The sequence below is a fragment of the Macrotis lagotis genome, chromosome 4 (assembly GCF_037893015.1).
Source record: "Macrotis lagotis isolate mMagLag1 chromosome 4, bilby.v1.9.chrom.fasta, whole genome shotgun sequence".
NCBI lineage: Eukaryota > Metazoa > Chordata > Mammalia > Peramelemorphia > Peramelidae > Macrotis > Macrotis lagotis.
In genome coordinates, this window is record NC_133661.1 from 120,682,038 (window position 1) to 120,699,401 (window position 17,364).

General features: G+C 33.6%; 1 long non-coding RNA gene across 1 annotated transcript in view; it reads left to right on the forward strand.

Annotated features, from left to right (window-relative positions):
• The first annotated feature begins 5,855 nt into the window (after positions 1–5,855).
• The window catches only part of LOC141520010 (uncharacterized), a 30,162-nt gene continuing 18,653 nt past the window's right edge, over positions 5,856–17,364 (forward strand). Inside the window, exon 1 of the long non-coding RNA XR_012477503.1 lies at positions 5,856–5,932. This is a non-coding gene — a long non-coding RNA (uncharacterized LOC141520010). The remainder of the gene's footprint in view (positions 5,933–17,364) is intronic.

Consider the following 17,364-nt stretch of genomic DNA (forward strand, 5'->3'; position numbering starts at 1 on the left):
AGGAGAGAGGAGGAAGTGTGTGTGTGTGTGTGTGTGTGTGTGTGTGTGTGTGTGTGTGTGTAAATTAGACTGGAAGAGATGTTATTCCATTTGCACGCCAAACTCCTATTGAGGAAGCCAACATAATTGTAGAGATTTGCCTGAGGCATTGAGATTTTCTAAGAACCATGCCCATTGCCACACAGTGGATATTGGGAGAGGTCAGGTCTGAACTCAGTTCATCCTCAGCTAGCTCTCTACCATGTTTGTAGGATTTATATAAAAAATAAAAATGAGGAAATGATACAGCATACAACTGAAATGACTTAATCATGAATTGTTTCTAACAAAACAAGTTTTAAATGCATTATGATTATGTTTAATTTATATCAGCCATAAAAGGATGGTTTAATATTAGGAAAATAATCAGCATATTAAATGATGCTAATATTCAGATAATTAAATCCATGAGATTATATCAATAGGTTTTAGGAAAGCCTTTAATAAAATACAGCATTCATTAAGTTTTTAAGAAAATAAAAAATTTAGTAGGAATGGAGACTCTTTCCCTACCATGGCAAAAAAAAAATCATCTATCTAAAATCAAGAGCTAGCATTATTTGTAAAGAGAAAACACTAAAAATGAGAGACATAATGCAGAAATTACTCCTACAATGATTACAGTAATTTTATACAGAAGCTTAGCCAATATAAATCAACTACCAAAAGAAGACAGTCGCCCAGAAAGAATTTTAGTCCACAAACACTTACTTGTCAAGTAGAGAGAGATAATATCCAAAGGCAAAACTAGTAAAAAATATGAATTTGTTTATACACTCTTGGGAAGAAGGCTGAAAGATGATTATGTGAACAGTATTACTTAATAAAACAGAAAGAAACAGTGGAGTCTAAAACCAGTTTAAAGAAAGTTTTTCAAGAAATGTAATTAAGCAAAGCCATCACAAGAGCATTTAAGGACAAAAACAGAATGAGGCTAATAAATAGGAGAAAAATGGAAAAGATCTATAAATATTATTATAACAAACTGTTCATAATCAAGGACACAGGAGCCATCACACTTAGACTCTGGTAAAATTCTTAGATGTACATATAATAGAAATAGTAATTATCAGACAGAGTAGATCAAGTGAATTTAAGTAGTTAAGTGGCAGGGTGGATAGAGTGCCAGTTTTTGCCAGGCTGGCAAGAATGAGTTAAGAAAACTCAGTTTACTGAATTCAAATCTGTCCTTAGACACTTTACTAACTATATAATTTCATAAGTCATTTAACCCTATTGGTCTTTTTCCTCCTCTGTAAAATGAGCTAGAGAAGGAAATGGCAAATCATTCTAGTATCTTTGCCAAGAATACCCTAGATGGGGACAACTGGGTGGAACAGTAGATAGAGCACTGACCCAGGAGTCATGAGAACCTGAGTTCAAATCCAGTCTCAGACATTTAATGATAACTTGGGTGTATGACCTTGGGCAAGTCACTTAACCCTATTGCCTTGCAAAAAAAAGCAGGGGGGAAGAATACCCTTAATGGGGTCATAATGAATGAGACATCACTGGAAAAAACTGAACAATAACAAAAGGGGCAATTAAAGTTCCTACAATCCACAGGAGCTTTTTAAAAGAATATGTTATATCTGCCTTTGATCATGGCAGTAAGCATATTTTGGAAATTACCATGAAGATTTTTATGAATTTAAGAAAGGTAATAATAACCAGGTAGAACAATCTTCTTCACTTTTCATTATCCTAAAGTACCTAGAAAAATGTATTTGTGTACATTTGTCTGCGTGTGTGTGTGTGTGTGTGTGTGTGTGTGTGTGTGTGTGTGTGTGTAGTTAGGTAGCCAGATAGTGAGAAATGGATGGAGCAAAGTATATAGGTTTAGTGGAGATCCCTAGTCCACATCCAAATGAAGTTCATGAATCCCTATTCAAAAACAGTTAAATGTAAAAAAAAAATTATACCACCAAAAATTGGAGAGGAAAGGAAGGAGGTACCTTTCACAATTATGACTAGTGGGAAAATTCTTAATTCAACAAGGAATAGATAACAAAAAAATTAAAAATGAAGAATTTCAATTTTACAATATTGATGAGTTCTAAACAGATATGTTGATAGCACCTAATATAAAAAAAGACCCACAGCAGGGCTTCTTAATCATTTTTGTAACACGGTCCCCCTTTTCAGCATTATACTTTTAAATTCATAAAAAAAAAAGAAAAAGGATTAAAAAGGAAATAAAAGGTTAGTAAAACTAAAGATGTATTTTTCCCCATCTAAGGTGAGAGAACCTCTGAAATCTAGAACCCTTGCTTTTTCATAGACTCCAGGTTACAAACCCCTAAGTTAGAAGTTTTTGTCAATTACTTATTTGATATGGGCTAAAAAGACAATACAACTGCTAAAAAAAATTTTGAAAAAAAAGCCAATGAAATCTTAGACTGTACTAAAAAGATAAGATACAGGAATGATTCAAATCAATTCTAGACTAGGCAGATCATATTCAAGTAGAGATATTATTTAAGGTCCAGTTAAATTTTAACTGCCTGAATTCATTTCACAAGATCTGTCTTGGAGTTTCTATGATTTCTTTATATCATGTCTATAAAAATGTGCTTTGCTTCCTAGAATAATGTAACTATGAGTGCCATTACTCCCCATTCTGGGAAATCACTACAACTTGCTAATAGATATTTATTTATAAATTTATTAAAAATAGGTCAATCAGTATTTTACTATTTACTATGTGCCAAACATATAATAAATAAGTCCTTGTTAGGATATCTGTGCTAGTTACCATCCCAAGAGAGAAAGCCATAAATACCCTTTTAATCAGACTTTTAATCCTACTTTGTTGGATTTACCAAGGTCATCCTCTTGGCATTTTCTACATAATTTAAGAGGCAGAACTCCTGGGAAAATTCATGACCTTATTAATTGGATAGCATCCCATAAATATTCATTGTTTCCTTAAAATCAAATCTCTTCCATCTTTATCAATAATAACTTAGAAGGAAACTAGCTTTTATTTAACATCTACTATAAAATAGGTGCTGTGCTAACCGTTTTAAAGATATTTGATGCTCACAAAAAGCTCATTAGATTTTCCTGACTCCAGGTTCATTCAGAACTCTAATCATACTGATAACTAAGAATTCATCTGGGTATTTTAGCCCCTGGCATTATAGTTAAGACCTTCTTGTTGCCAACATCCTCATATCTTTTTATTAGTTATTAGTTAACTCTAAATAAATCAGGTAACATTTCATTATCTTTAACTGCAATCAAAGATCTCTAACTGAATGTCTAAAAACAGAGATTGCAAAGAATACCTTGATATTTATCCATTTCTATCCTGTAAGAATGGAAGAAATTCACAAAGGGGAGAACATCTTTATTAACCCTATGCTGGAGATGAAATTTCTCCAATTCAAAACAAGAAAAGCCAGGGAGTCACTTTGGAGCAGGCACATGCACCAACCTGGACAGATTTGGAAGCAACATCATCCCATTCCTTTGCAATCTGCTTGTTAAAATTTAATGAATATTTTACCATTTTCTTTTGGATATGTTAAATATTATTATCTACTTTATCCCTTTCCATCCCTAATGCAGATGTTGAATTACCACACAATCATTCATTTGGATAGCTGTTTGCAGCCAAGTGAAGAAATTTAAATGGATAGGAGAAACTAAGTCTTCTCATTTTTTAGTTTCATACAAATGCTGTGATGCATAACCCTAATTTACATCTCCATCCAGAAACTGGTGATTTGGAACTACAGTTCAGGAAAGTCCTTAGCCTTGGGTATCTAGATTTAGGAAACATCTGCTTAAAAATTTTAAAAGATGAAAGCCCAGAAAACTGATCAGTTCAACTAAGAGAGAAAATGTAAAGAGAAAAGGAGACCCAGAAAAGTGTTTGGTAACAAGCCACAGTTAAAGAGTGGGATGTACATGATGATCCACTAAAAGAATGGGAAAGAAAAATCATGCCAGAAAAACAGATATCCCAATGCTCTGCACATAATAGATACTTAATAACTTTTCCCATTGAATTGGAAAATCAAAGAAGGAATGAATATTCAATCTAATTGCAATACCATTTCTTTTACCTTATTTTCCAGTAGTTATTTTCATAGGTTCTACTGTCCAGCCAAGCCTGTCTGTGAGATGTTGTTTGAACTAGCCATGCTAACCTCTCATGTCTCTACATTTGTGTAAGTCATCCCAAGTGCTTTAAATGCTGTTCTCCCTTTTCTCCACCTTTGAGAATCCTTACCTTCTTTCAAGACATTTCTGAGTTTCTTTCACTGATCTTCCCAATTGAAAATATTCTCTCCATCCCTAAAGTTTCCCTAGAGCATAAGATCAGGAAGATTGTCCAATTTTTCTCTTTATATTCCCAGCAACTAGCATAGTGCCTTCTACATAAGAGATAATAATCATGTGTTAAATTAAGTCAAATGAACAAAACTTTTTTCAATTTTATTATCTTTTCTCAAGTTGCTTCATGACATGAACTTGCCATTTTTCATTTCCCAACTTGAAGTAAGAATACTTTAGATTGTGCTTCAAGGTATTTTGAGCACATCTTATTTGGGTTAAAAAAGACAGAATTTTAGAATTAAGATGGACCTTGGAGATTACCTAATGCAATATTCTCATTTCTCAGTTGAGCAAATTAAGGCCCAGGAAGCTTGATAAACTCAACCAAGATTAGATTAGAGCCTGGGATTTTGTACTCCCAACCCAGTGGTTTTTTCCTAACACTCAGAGTTAATTAATTAGTTAACTAATCAATACACTCCATTAATTAGCCAGAACATCAAAAAGAACCCCGATTAAGCAAATTAACCTACTCACTATATATATATATATATATATATATATATATATATATATATATATATATATATATGTAACTAAACCCAGTTGAATTTCAGTAATAGTGAAATCAATTCCTCATGTTCAAGAAGAGAATAAACAACCATCTATTCCTGATAGTGTCATCATTTAATCTTTTTGAAAGCACAGGGTTAAACAAATAGATCTCTGGAGATCCCTTTTGACCCATTATTTTATGGGAATAAAATTACCACAGGGAAATTCTTGTATCTCTTTCTCTACAACTCATGAAATACTAAGTTTGTCAAACTGGAAAGGTTTGAGTAGAGAGATGGAAGAAGAGAGGAAATCTGACTAACAACAGTGGCACAGAATCAATGATCCATTAAGATTTGTTCCTACCTAACAAAGAATAATGATAATGGCTCTCCTCACGGCAAGGACCAATTGGAAAGAGGTAATAAGAGGTCTTTCAGTTCAGAAAGAGAAGTGTGAAACCTGGGTACCAGTGTGGCCCTTATTGACCAAGACAAGCTTAGCTCCTCTAAATATCACCAGTAGTGTTCTTTGAAAAGGTTGTCCATTAACCCTAGCACATCCTTTTATTATGTGTAAAGACCTCACCCTTTGTAGGAAGAGCCACACCAACTCCTAAACACAGGATGCCAGATTCAGTTCTGTTGAGGGAAAAGATCCATCTCTCCAGTGCAGAAGGCATTACATCACATCAGGGATGGAAACAAAGAGCTCTGAGGGACAGGGATAGGCAAATTTACCTCCCTTCACAGGAAATGGGTGAAGCCTTGCTTGAAATTATTACTCAGACGTTTTGTGCTGTGAAGGAAATGTCTCCTGATAGCACAAGCTATTGGTTTCCTGTTGTGAACTAACAGTTTCTGGCATACCCAAGAATGGACAGGAAGGGCAACTGATTGGGGTGTGGGGGAGGTCATGTAGGGAAAGGGAGGGTGTCCCTAGGAACTCCTTGTTAATGAAAAATCTATATCAAATGAGTCTGGAACATTGTAAGGCAAAGAATGACCAGGATAAAGGAAGTTGTAACAAGGGGTGATAGACATCAAGAAAAGTAAGTACAAGGATACTGTCACAAGTCTAATCTAAAAGAATGTGAGTAGCTATGGCCATTTTTTTGTACCTGAGACAAAAGACTCAAAATATTTTATGGAAAATATTATAAAAGATGCTTTCAAGTCAACTTTGCAAGACTTCTTCAGTTTTGCATTTTTTAAGAGGAAGATGAGAAAGGAGAGAAATTCCCTAGTCATTATGAGTTAAGGCAAGTAGGATTGACAAAACTGAAGAAGGACTTCACCTGGGGTGTGACTACCAGGGGGAAGACGGAAGCTGGCCATCTGGTAGCTTCTAATTTTAACTAGTTATGCTCGTTGACTGGGTGCTAAGTTCTTTAGTTTCTACTACTGCTCAAAGACCAGTTGTAAGTTCGGTAACATCTAAATTTCGATATCTCAGCACAAATTTCTAATCTCCTCTCTCTAGTTTCAGTTCTGATAAATAAGTAAGTATGAACAGTATTGAAGAGTCAGTGCTCATAAGAAGAAAATCTTGCAACTAAAGGTTTAGACTACACAGAATGTATTCCAGTTTCTGAACCATAAAGAACAATTTCTGGGAGCAAGGCCAAGTCCCTGTATACAGATGGAAAGAGATACTAAGAGCAAACTTTGCAAAAGCCAGACATTTTACTGTTGATTGAAACACTCTTGAATATTACATGTGTTATGCTACTGTTTTGTGGATAGAATTAACCCCAGAGAAAAGAATAGGCTTACCACATCTCTCTCCTGAATCTATTTTCTCACAAGTCTTATCAGCTACTGACAATCAGCTCAATATCTTCCCAACATGAAAACAAATTGGCCAAATTGAGAGGAGTCTTCCCTATAGCAGGTGGGAAAAGAAAAAGTTAGACTATGTGCTTTGGAAATTTTTGCATTCTGTTAAGAACTGGAGGGAGAGGGATAATGGCATCATCAAATCATCTTACTATGACTGCTTTTTGGAAATGGTGATATGGAAATGATTGCTTTAGAAATTTCAAACTAGAGAACTATCCAAGTCAACAGAAGTAAGATGATTTATGTGCTAATTGGTAAGCAAGCAAGAAAACCAGAACTTTTTATCCTCTCCCCACCAATGCAGGCAAGAATATATTTTTAAAATAAAGATTCCATGTCATTTTTAAGAACTTTCCAAAGTCAGGTTCAGTAATAAAATTTGGCACTACTAATTAGAAAAAAATCAAATTAAAGCAATTCTGAGATTATATCTATTGTGTACATGCATTTGTGCATGTGCACATGTGTGCGTGTATGTGTATGTGTATAGCTTTTTTGTGGTGACAAAAACACTGGAAACTAAGGCAATGCCTATCAATTGAGAAGTAGCTGAATAAGGTATGATATATATGTGATGGAGTACTCTTGTACTGTAAGAAATGAGGAACTATTGAGAAACCAGGAACACTTCAAAAATACAGGGAAAGACTTCTATGAAATGATACAGAGTAGAATAAGGGGAATCAGATTTATACTAATAACATCAATATTATTTTTTAAAAATTTTAAAGACTTTTATAACTGATAAAGAATAAAATAAGTAGAACCTGAAGAACGATTTATATGACAGCACTGTAAAAACAATTTTGAAAATTATAAGAATTATCATCAATACAGTGATTATTCATTATTTCAGAAGTATGATGGTGAAAAATTCTATCCACTAGGGGCAACTAGGGCAACTAGGTGGCACAGTGAATAGAGTGCCAGGACTCAAGTCAGGAAGTTTCATCTTCCTGAGTTCACATCTGGTGTCAGACAAAAGATCAAAGTCTAAAATAATTCCCTTTTTTTAATTGATAAGAAATTTAGATTCAGAGACCTAAAGTGACTTGTCCATTATTGGTACTTCCAAACTGTGAAGGATCTATGATGTCATTCATTTTAGAATTCCCTCCACTAATCCACTGATACATCCTCATTCTGAGCAATTCCTGTCTGTGTCCTATAAATTCTACATAAAGGATTTATAGGCTCTGAGGCACTAAGGGACTTTTTTCTGTATGTTTTATTAAATATTCAATATTCTACAGATCAGCCAACAGGCACTCATTAAGACCCTGCCATGTGCCAGATGCTATGATAGTTGGTGGAAACACAAAAGGAGGAGGGAGGAATTTCTGCTCTCAAAGAGCTTAATTCTACTCAAATGTGCACTTAGATTATTTTCATGCTTGTTACATGATTGGACTGCCATTTTTCAAGTCATTCATTTCTTGAATAATTTTCCAAGAGCAAGATCTAGAATATCAAGGGAACTGGTGAAAAGAAGTAGGGACAAAGAGAAAATAGCACTTCCAGATTTTATTTTATATTAAAAGCAGCAGTCATCAAATCATCTGGAATTGGTTAAAATAGACTAGACAACAGAGTAGACTCAGAAACAATGGGATTTAGTATTTGATAAGATGAAAAACAAATTACCTGTGGAAAAATTCTATATTTGATTAAAAATTGTTGCAAAAACTGCAAAACAGTTGCAATATCTTACACCATTTTCTACAGTACATTCTAAATAAATACTTGACCTTAATATTAAAGATTATATTTATTTAAAATTAGAAGAGAAATAGATATGCCTTTCACAGCTATGGGTAGATTATTCTTAACCAAACAAGATGTAAGAGTCAATTACAATTTTGATTATTTGAAACTGAAAAGTTTCTGCACAGATAAAATTAATGTACCTATGATAAGAAAGTGGTTGAATGGGGGGAAACTGTCAAATTTTTCTGAAAAGCATTTGAAATCTACACTCTATAAGCAATTAATAAATACATATATGACTGGGAAGCTTTCTGGCACAGTAAATAGAGTGTGAGATCGGGAGTCAAGCAGATTCATCTTCCTGATTTTAATCTGGCTTCAGACACTAACTGTGTGACACTAGACAAATCACTTAACCTTGGTTTGTCTCAGTTTCCTCATCTGTAAAATGAAGTGGAGCAGGAAGTTGCAAATCAACTCTAGTGTTTTTACCAAGAAAACCCTAAATGGAGTCATGAAGAGTCTGAAAAAGATGACTAAAAAAATGACTAAACTACAACAGGAAGAGCAACAATAAAATATAAGATTAATAGTCATTTCCCAAAAGAGAAATGGTCAAAGAATATAGAGAAACAGCTCTGAAAAAAATTGCAACATAACCTCAAATACATGGGAAAATATTCCAAATCATTAATGATAAGAGAAATATAAACCAAAACAACCCTGAGGTTTTACCTCACACCCTGAAAATTAACAAAAATAACCCCAAAATCGCAATAGCTAATATTACAGAGATTGTAGAACAATAAACACATAATAAATTATTGGCAGAGTTTTAATTTGGTGCAACCATTTTGGAAAGCAATTTAAAATTATACATATAAAGTGCCTAAAATGTCAATAAACTTTGAAATTGAAACTCCATTATTGGACTTAGACCCCCCCCCCCCCAAGGAATTCAATGATAAAAAAGAAAGTCCCTTTACACACCAAAAAGTACTTTTTTGTGATAGTTGAGATTTGGAAACAAAGTAAATGCCCGTCACTTGAGGAATGGTAAAATAAATTGTGGTACATATCTATAATGGAAAAAATCATTGTGCTGTAAGAAATGATATGAGTAATACAGAAAAGCATAGAAAGCCATATATGAACTAATGCAGAGTAAAATAGTCAAGAAAATAATATTCACAGTAATTACAATATAACTAGAAATAACACCAAATACACCAAAAAATCAAAAGTGAATGTAATAAATTATAAAGCTCAAGTATGACTTAAATGAAGATATATGAAATAATATTCTGAATTCACCTCTTCTTTGAGGATGAAAAGTCCATAAGTTTTATTCATATTGCATATTTTTCAGACTTTTTCAGTTGTACTGATTTTTTCCCTCTAAACAATATTATGTTTTTGTGTGAGATGCCTCTCTGAGAAGAGAAGGAAAGGGTTACATGGGATAATTATGATATAAAAACAGAAGATATCAATAAAACTAGTTTTTAAAAATAATGCACCTAAAATTAAAAGGAATTAAATAGAATTAAATCAATAAAAAATTAAATAGGTTTACCACTAATATTTATAATATTTACAACCAAAATCTAGAAGGAGTTCTCATAAATTTATAAGAGTTAGATCCATTTCCAAATAAATAAAAGATCAAAAGCTATACTAGGCTTTGAAGGAAAAACATAAATCATTAATATTCACTTAAAAATATTCAAACTTTCTAATAAAGAAATGTTACTGAAAATACTATTGGATATTTCACTCTCATTAAATTGACAAATAGCTAAAAATCATATAATTCAAGGTTAGTGGATAGTGAAGAAATTCATACACTGTTACACTGCTAGAGGAAATTTCTTTTTAAAAAAATATGATTATATAGGATAAGTGCTTTAAAACCGTTTATACCCTTAAGAAGCTATGATCCCATGGCTAGTAGTACCACAGTGAATAAAAGGTGTAATTATATAAAAACTACTCCTTTCAGCAAGATTCCTAATAATAAAAAAAAAATTCAACAGATTATGGAATATATTAGAATATTATTATTATACCATAAGGAATACTATCAGAAGACTGAAATGAAGGTATGCAAAATAAAGTAAAATCTAAACAATCTAAACATTGAATAAAATTATATAAACAATGATTATATAAATAAATAACAGCAGGAACAAAACCCACAAAAATTATACAGATGAAAAGGACAAGAGGAGATTTAGAAAACTAAAATATTTTTGCTATTATCTTGTTAAAGTTAATATATTTTTAAATTGTCAATAAAAGATACATGTAGTTTCATGTGCAATCTATTATTCTTACTTGCAAATGTGTTTTACATTTTATTAAAATTAAGGTTTTTTTAAGTTAGCAAAATATGTGGAAACATGTATATTCCTTTCTCATGCTTTCAACTTAATATATGGATAGGCCATTCTCATAAATATTTTATAGAAATGAAAAAAATGACCAGTTTTTGATAATGTCTTAACAAGGTACTTCTTGAAATACTAATACCACTCCTTCCTAGATCTCTCTGCATTGTCTCGGTGCAGGGAGATTTGCATAGCTCATGAAAACTATACCAAACTATTACCAAAAACAGACAGATCATAGTGAAGCATTCTGACAAGAAGGGATCATTTGGAGAAGAAGATGATAAACCACTCTAGTATCTTTGCCAAGAAAACTCCACAAGCAGTACTAAAATAATAAAAAAAAAAAAAGATGACACCAGAAGATGAGAGCCTCAGTTCAGAAGGTGTCCAAATGGGGAAGAGAGAAGGACAACTGCAAATAATTCTACAAAGAATGAAGCATCTAGGTCAAAGATGGAAAAAAGCAGTGTTGGAGCTATGTCTGATGATGAAAGGAAAGTCTAATGAAGTAAAGATCAACATTACAAAAGAATCTGGAACATAAGATCTATGAAGCAAAGTAGGCTAAATGTAGTCAAACAGAAGATGGAAGGAGTAAACAAACAGTGACATCTTGGGTGTCAGTGAACTTAAATAAATATGAATGGCTTAATTTCATTCAAATGATCGTTACATACACTACTGTGTTCAAGAATCCCTTAGAAGAAATGGAGTAGGTCTCGTAATCAATAAAAGGGTTAGAAGGGCAGGACTAGTGTATAATCTCAAAAATGGTGGAATGATACCTGTTTGAATTCAACCAAACCAGTCAACATCACAGTAATGCAAATCTATGCTCCAACCACTGATGCCAAAGGGGCCAGAGTTGATCAGTTCTATGAAGACCTGCAGCATCTAGAAATAACATCAAAGAAAAAAGATTTAACATTCAACATAGGGGATTGGAATGCTAAAGTAGGAAATCAAGAGATAATTGGAATAAGAGGTAAGTTTGGATTCAGAGTACAAAATTCAGCAGGGATTAGGCTAATAGAGTTTTGTCAAAAGAATCATAGTAAATAAATATTTTCAACAACCCTAAAGAGACTCTGTATGTGGATGTCACTGGATGGTCAATATGTAAATCAGATTGATTATATACTTTGCAGCCAAAGTTGGAGAAGCTCTTCACAGTCATTTAGAACAAGACCTGGACCTGACTGTGGCTCAGATCATGAGCTCCTTATTGCAAAATTAAGACAAATTGGAGAAAGTAGGGAAAACCATCAGACTGCTTAGGTATGACCTCAATAATATCCTTATGAATATAAAAATGTAAATTATAAATAGATTTAAGGGATTAGATCTGGTAGATAGAAGGCCTGAAGAACCAAAGACAGAAACTCACAATACTGTACAAGAAACAGCAACAAAAATCATTTCTGGGGAAGCACAGTGGCGCAGTGGATAGACCATCATCCCTGGAGACAGGAGGACCTAAGTTCAAATCCAGCCTCAGAGACTTAATAATTACCCAGTTGTGTGACTTTGGGCAAGTCATTTAACTCCATTGACTTGAATAAATTTTTTAGAAATTTCCTCCATTAAAAAAAGGAACAAGAAAACAAAATAACTGTCTGATGAGACTTTACAAATAGCTGTGGAAAAAAAGGAAAGCAAAAGGAAAAGTAGAAATGGGAAAGATATACCCAAATGAATGGATTCCAAAGAATAGCAAGGAGAAGTAAGGTTTTCATAAATGAGCAATGCAAAGAAATAGAAGAAAACAATAGAAGGAAAAGACAGAAAATTAGAGATATCAAGGGAACATTTCATGCAAAAATGAGCATGACAAAAGATGAAAATGATAAAGGACGTAAGAGAAGTGAAGAGATTAAGAAGAGGGAGCAAGAACATGCAGCAAGAAAGATCTTAACATCAATAACCATAATTCTGTGGTTACTAATCCAGAGTCATACAATCTTAAGAATGAAATCAAGTATGTTTAGCAATAAGACTAACTAATAGAGGAAATGAAATTCCATCTGAGCAATTTAAAATCCTCTAAGATGATACTGTTATAGGGTTGCACTCATATGCAAATATACCAGCAAATTTGGAAAACTCAACAGTGGTCACTAGATTGGAAAATATCAGTTTATTTCCTAATTCTAAAACAAGGGTAATGCCAAAGAATGTTCAAATTATTGAACAATTGCATTTATTTAGCATGCCAGCAAGATTATATTTAAGATCCTGAAAGCTAGGCTTCAGAAATATGTAAACTAAGAATTACCAGATGTACAGGCTGGATTTCAGAGACAGAGGAACTAGAGACCAAATTGACAATATTCACTAGATTATGGGAAAAGCAAGGGAATTCCAGAAAAAATCTACTTTTGTTCCATTGACTATATTAAAGCCTTTGACTGTGGATCACAACAAAAGTTGGCAAGTACTCAATTCAATTTGTTTTCTGAGAATCAATATGCAGATCAACTAAATATGAAACTGATTGGTTAAAGATTGGATGACAAGGTTGCATATCCTCCCCTTATTTATTTAACTTCTATGCAGAGTATATCATGATAAATGACAGAGTACAAAATCAGAATTAAAGTTTTCCTTCTATCCTTCATTCTCCCAAAGCCTGTATAGGCTCATGTTCATTACTACCATGACATTATCAGTCTCATCATCTGCCTTTTGCCTTCAATTTTTCCAAATATTAAGGTCTTTTCTAAAGAGTCTCATCTTCTCAATATATGGTCAAAGTATTTAAGTTTCAGCTTCAGTATTTGACCCTCATGTGAAGAGATTGAATTACCTTCTTTAAGTATTGACTGATTTGATCTCCTTGTTTTCCAAGGGATTGTCAAAAGTCTTCACCCACATTACAATTCAAAAGCAGCAATTCTGTGGTGCTCTGCTTTCCTCATAATCCAATACTTTACAATCATACATTTCTGGAAAATACTGGAAAAACCATACTTTTGATTTTACAGACCTTTATCAACAAAGTCATGACTCTGCTTTTTAGTATGCTGTTCAGATTTGCGATGGCTTTTCTTCCAATAAGCAAGTGTCTTTTAATTTCATGCCTGTAGTTGCCATCTACAGTAATCTTTGAGTCCAAGAATATATAATCGAACATTGCTTCCATTTTTTCCCTTTATTTGCCAGGAAGTGATGGGATCAGCTACCATGATCTTAGTTTTATAAAGTTAAGCTTCTTTTAATGTTGTCATCTTTTACACTCTCCTCTGTCACCCTCATCTAGAGATTTCTTAATTCTTTTTCACCTTCTTCCATCAGAGTGATATTATCTGCAGATCTGATATATATCCCAGTAACCACAGTTCTGGCATTTGATTCATCCAAACTCTCTATATAAGTTGTACTCTCTATATGAAAGTTCAATAAATACAGTGACAATGCACAGTTTTGCTACCTTTTTCTAACCAGTGACTCAAAGCTCATTTGCATTAAAACTTTCTTCTTTGTTTTGTCCCAGAAGGAAAAATTCAGTGTAATAGGTAGAAGATACCAAAAAAAAACAAAAAATGATTTAACCTTGATAAAAAAGACAAAATTGCTAATAATGAGCTTTCCTCAAAAATAATATGCTGCTTCTGATGCTAGAGTGTACCTCACTGTAGCTCATCAAGTGGGATTGGATCACCATATGTTAGGGAAGTGCAGATAAGATGTAGAGTCAGGTGAGATTTGAACTAGATGGTTTTTTGAAATCTCTTCCAACTCAGAGTCTGTGATTCTCTGATACATTTATCATCAGTTCTGGTCATTTTAAGCTCCCATTCACTAGATTCTCAGTTTCAGTCAAATTGGATTTCTTCTATCTGTTTTGGTCCCAGTCATTCTATCTCCTGACTTTGTCTTTTTTGCTTGGGTAGATAGGCCCCTGGTTCTCATTTCTACCTTCACAACAACATTTTAGGTGCCACCCACTAATTGGAACTTTTACTAAGCCTCCTGATTGAAATTATTCTCTCTTTTATATATATAGTAGTTTAAATTTACTTCTATGGGCTCATATTGTTTTCTCTAGTGGTATGTTAGGTCCTTGAAAGCAGGAACTGTAGGAGTGACTAGGTGGTTAGGTAGTTCAGTGGATAGAGCACTGGCCATGGAGTCAGGAGTACTTGAGTTCAAATCTGACCTCAGATACTTAATAATTACCTAGCTGTGTGGCCTTGGGCAAACCACTTAATCCCATTGCCTTGCCACAAAAAAAAAAAAACCTAAAAAAAAAGCAGCAACTGTTTTTTGTCTATCTCCCTAATATCTTAACAAAGCACCTAGAAGACACTTAAATGTGTTGAATTTAATTCTGGTTAACTTTAGCAATCAGACTCTAGCTGATTATCCTGAGAAAGTCATTTAACATTGCACTGTGCCAATTTCTTTATCTACAAATTAAGGATAAGGATAAGAATAACACCCACCTTATATAGGTGATAGATAGATAGATAGATAGATAGATAGATAGATAGATAGATAGATCTCCAGAGATTTAAATCACTTCACCAACCTAAGCATTATATAATATTAGTTATTGTTATTATTATTATTATGAGACTAGACCAAAATGTATGCTGAGGATTATCAAAATTTCCATTTCCCTTTGTTATCCAAATGATAAAATGTCAAATGAAGAAAAAGTATGAGCCAAAGAGAGACAGAGAGACAGAGAGACTGGAGAGACAGAAAGAAACCAAGAGAGACAGAGAGACAGAGAGAGAGAGAGAGACAGACAGAGCTAACCTCACAGTTAAGAAGACCTGACTGGGTTCATGCCCTGTCTTTAACTCATCCTGACTGCAAAACTAGTCATTTAATCTCTTAATTTCCCCACACAACTCTCTCAAACTATAAATTGCAAAGAAACTGATAACCTGCATAACTTAAACAGCAAAAATCTTGATTACTACTTATATGAATCCAAGTATAAAACATTCCCTTATAGTGATATTTAACCTTTAAACAACATAACAAAGGGCTATATATGTATATATATATATATATATATATATATATATATATATACACTTAATTGTTTTCCCTACTCTAGAATTCTTCTATTTGTTCACCACTGGTTTTCTTACCAGATTAAGATTTTCTTTTGACATTAATAATAATTCAGACTATGAAGTCCTGACAGAAGAAATTCTACACTGATTCCTTCATTTCCTCAGCCCTTGCTCAGGCTGACATCATCTCCCAGGCTAATGCAAAGTGACATTCTAAAGTTGCCTGCTCAGCATTGTTTTTTGTGATTTTCACCTTTCTTGGTTTGAAGAAGGCAATGGAGGGTCTTGGACCCAATTGCCTCTTATTGAGTTGCAAACTATTTGAAGACCTAGAGAGGAAAGAAATGATGTCTGTAGTCTCAAAGAATCACACACACACACACACACACACACACACACAGAATCCTTTCCTAATTATATCATTTAAAAAAAATGTTATGCGATATAGCAGGAAGTTTACTGGGCTAGATGTTAGCTGATTTAAGTTGGATTCCTAGCTCTGATCATTGTTAGTTGTGCAACCTTAGGCAAACCACTTGTCCTCTTCGTAATCTGTTTCCTCATGTATAAAACAGGGATAATAATACCCTCACTTCCTGCTTAACAAAATTGCAAGCCAAATGGGTTAATGGTAGCAAAAGTTTAATGCCAGGACTTCACTCTGCTTCTTCCTAGTCTGCCTCTCCCAAATATTGGTTGATGTAAGTTCATGGAATGTTAATTAACTTCAATAGTAGCCTAAGCAAAACATAATAAGGAAGGTGAATTTCCTGTCAAAGAACATTTTATTATTAATTCCAAAACTAAACCCAAATTATTTTTGGATTGCTCATGTGATATCTTTCTTACATTAGTGTAGTTGAAACTTCATCTAATTTCTTTGAAGACAGAAAAAAAAGTTATGTTTAAGGTCTTTGTGATACTTAGCATATTATTGATGACCATTCAAGAATTATCAAATCACAATATGTGTTTTTAAAAATTCCTCACATAATTTTTTCTATTCTATTCCTTATTCTCTAAGTAATTTAATGTCATATGTGTAAAATAATTGTGAGAAATGGAAAGAGAAATGAGGGAGAGGGAAGGGGAAGAGAGGAGGAGAGACAGAGAGAGAGAGAGAGAGAGAGAGAGAGAGAGGAAAGAGGACAGGGCAATAGGGATAGACACAACTTTTCCATGCTCTCCAGGCACATCCTTGTGCAAAGGATGTAGTCATATGAAACCATGGCAAAATTATATATCTTTTGGGGGGCAATAGAAAGATTCAAACATTCATGATAAATATAATGAAACAATGCAAGGAGGAGATGACCAGTAGCAACCATGTCACTAGTAAACTTGAATTAGGGTCACTTGGAGCCAAGATGCATTGGAACCACTGTAAAAAAGGTTCTTGGGTCAAGGTGAAATGATTTCCATGTCATTTGTATGGTATGTCTTTTGGGGGGAAGAGCAAAGTTGTCTCCCTACAACTGCATCCATGCTTGTGAATTAAATAAAAACAATTGG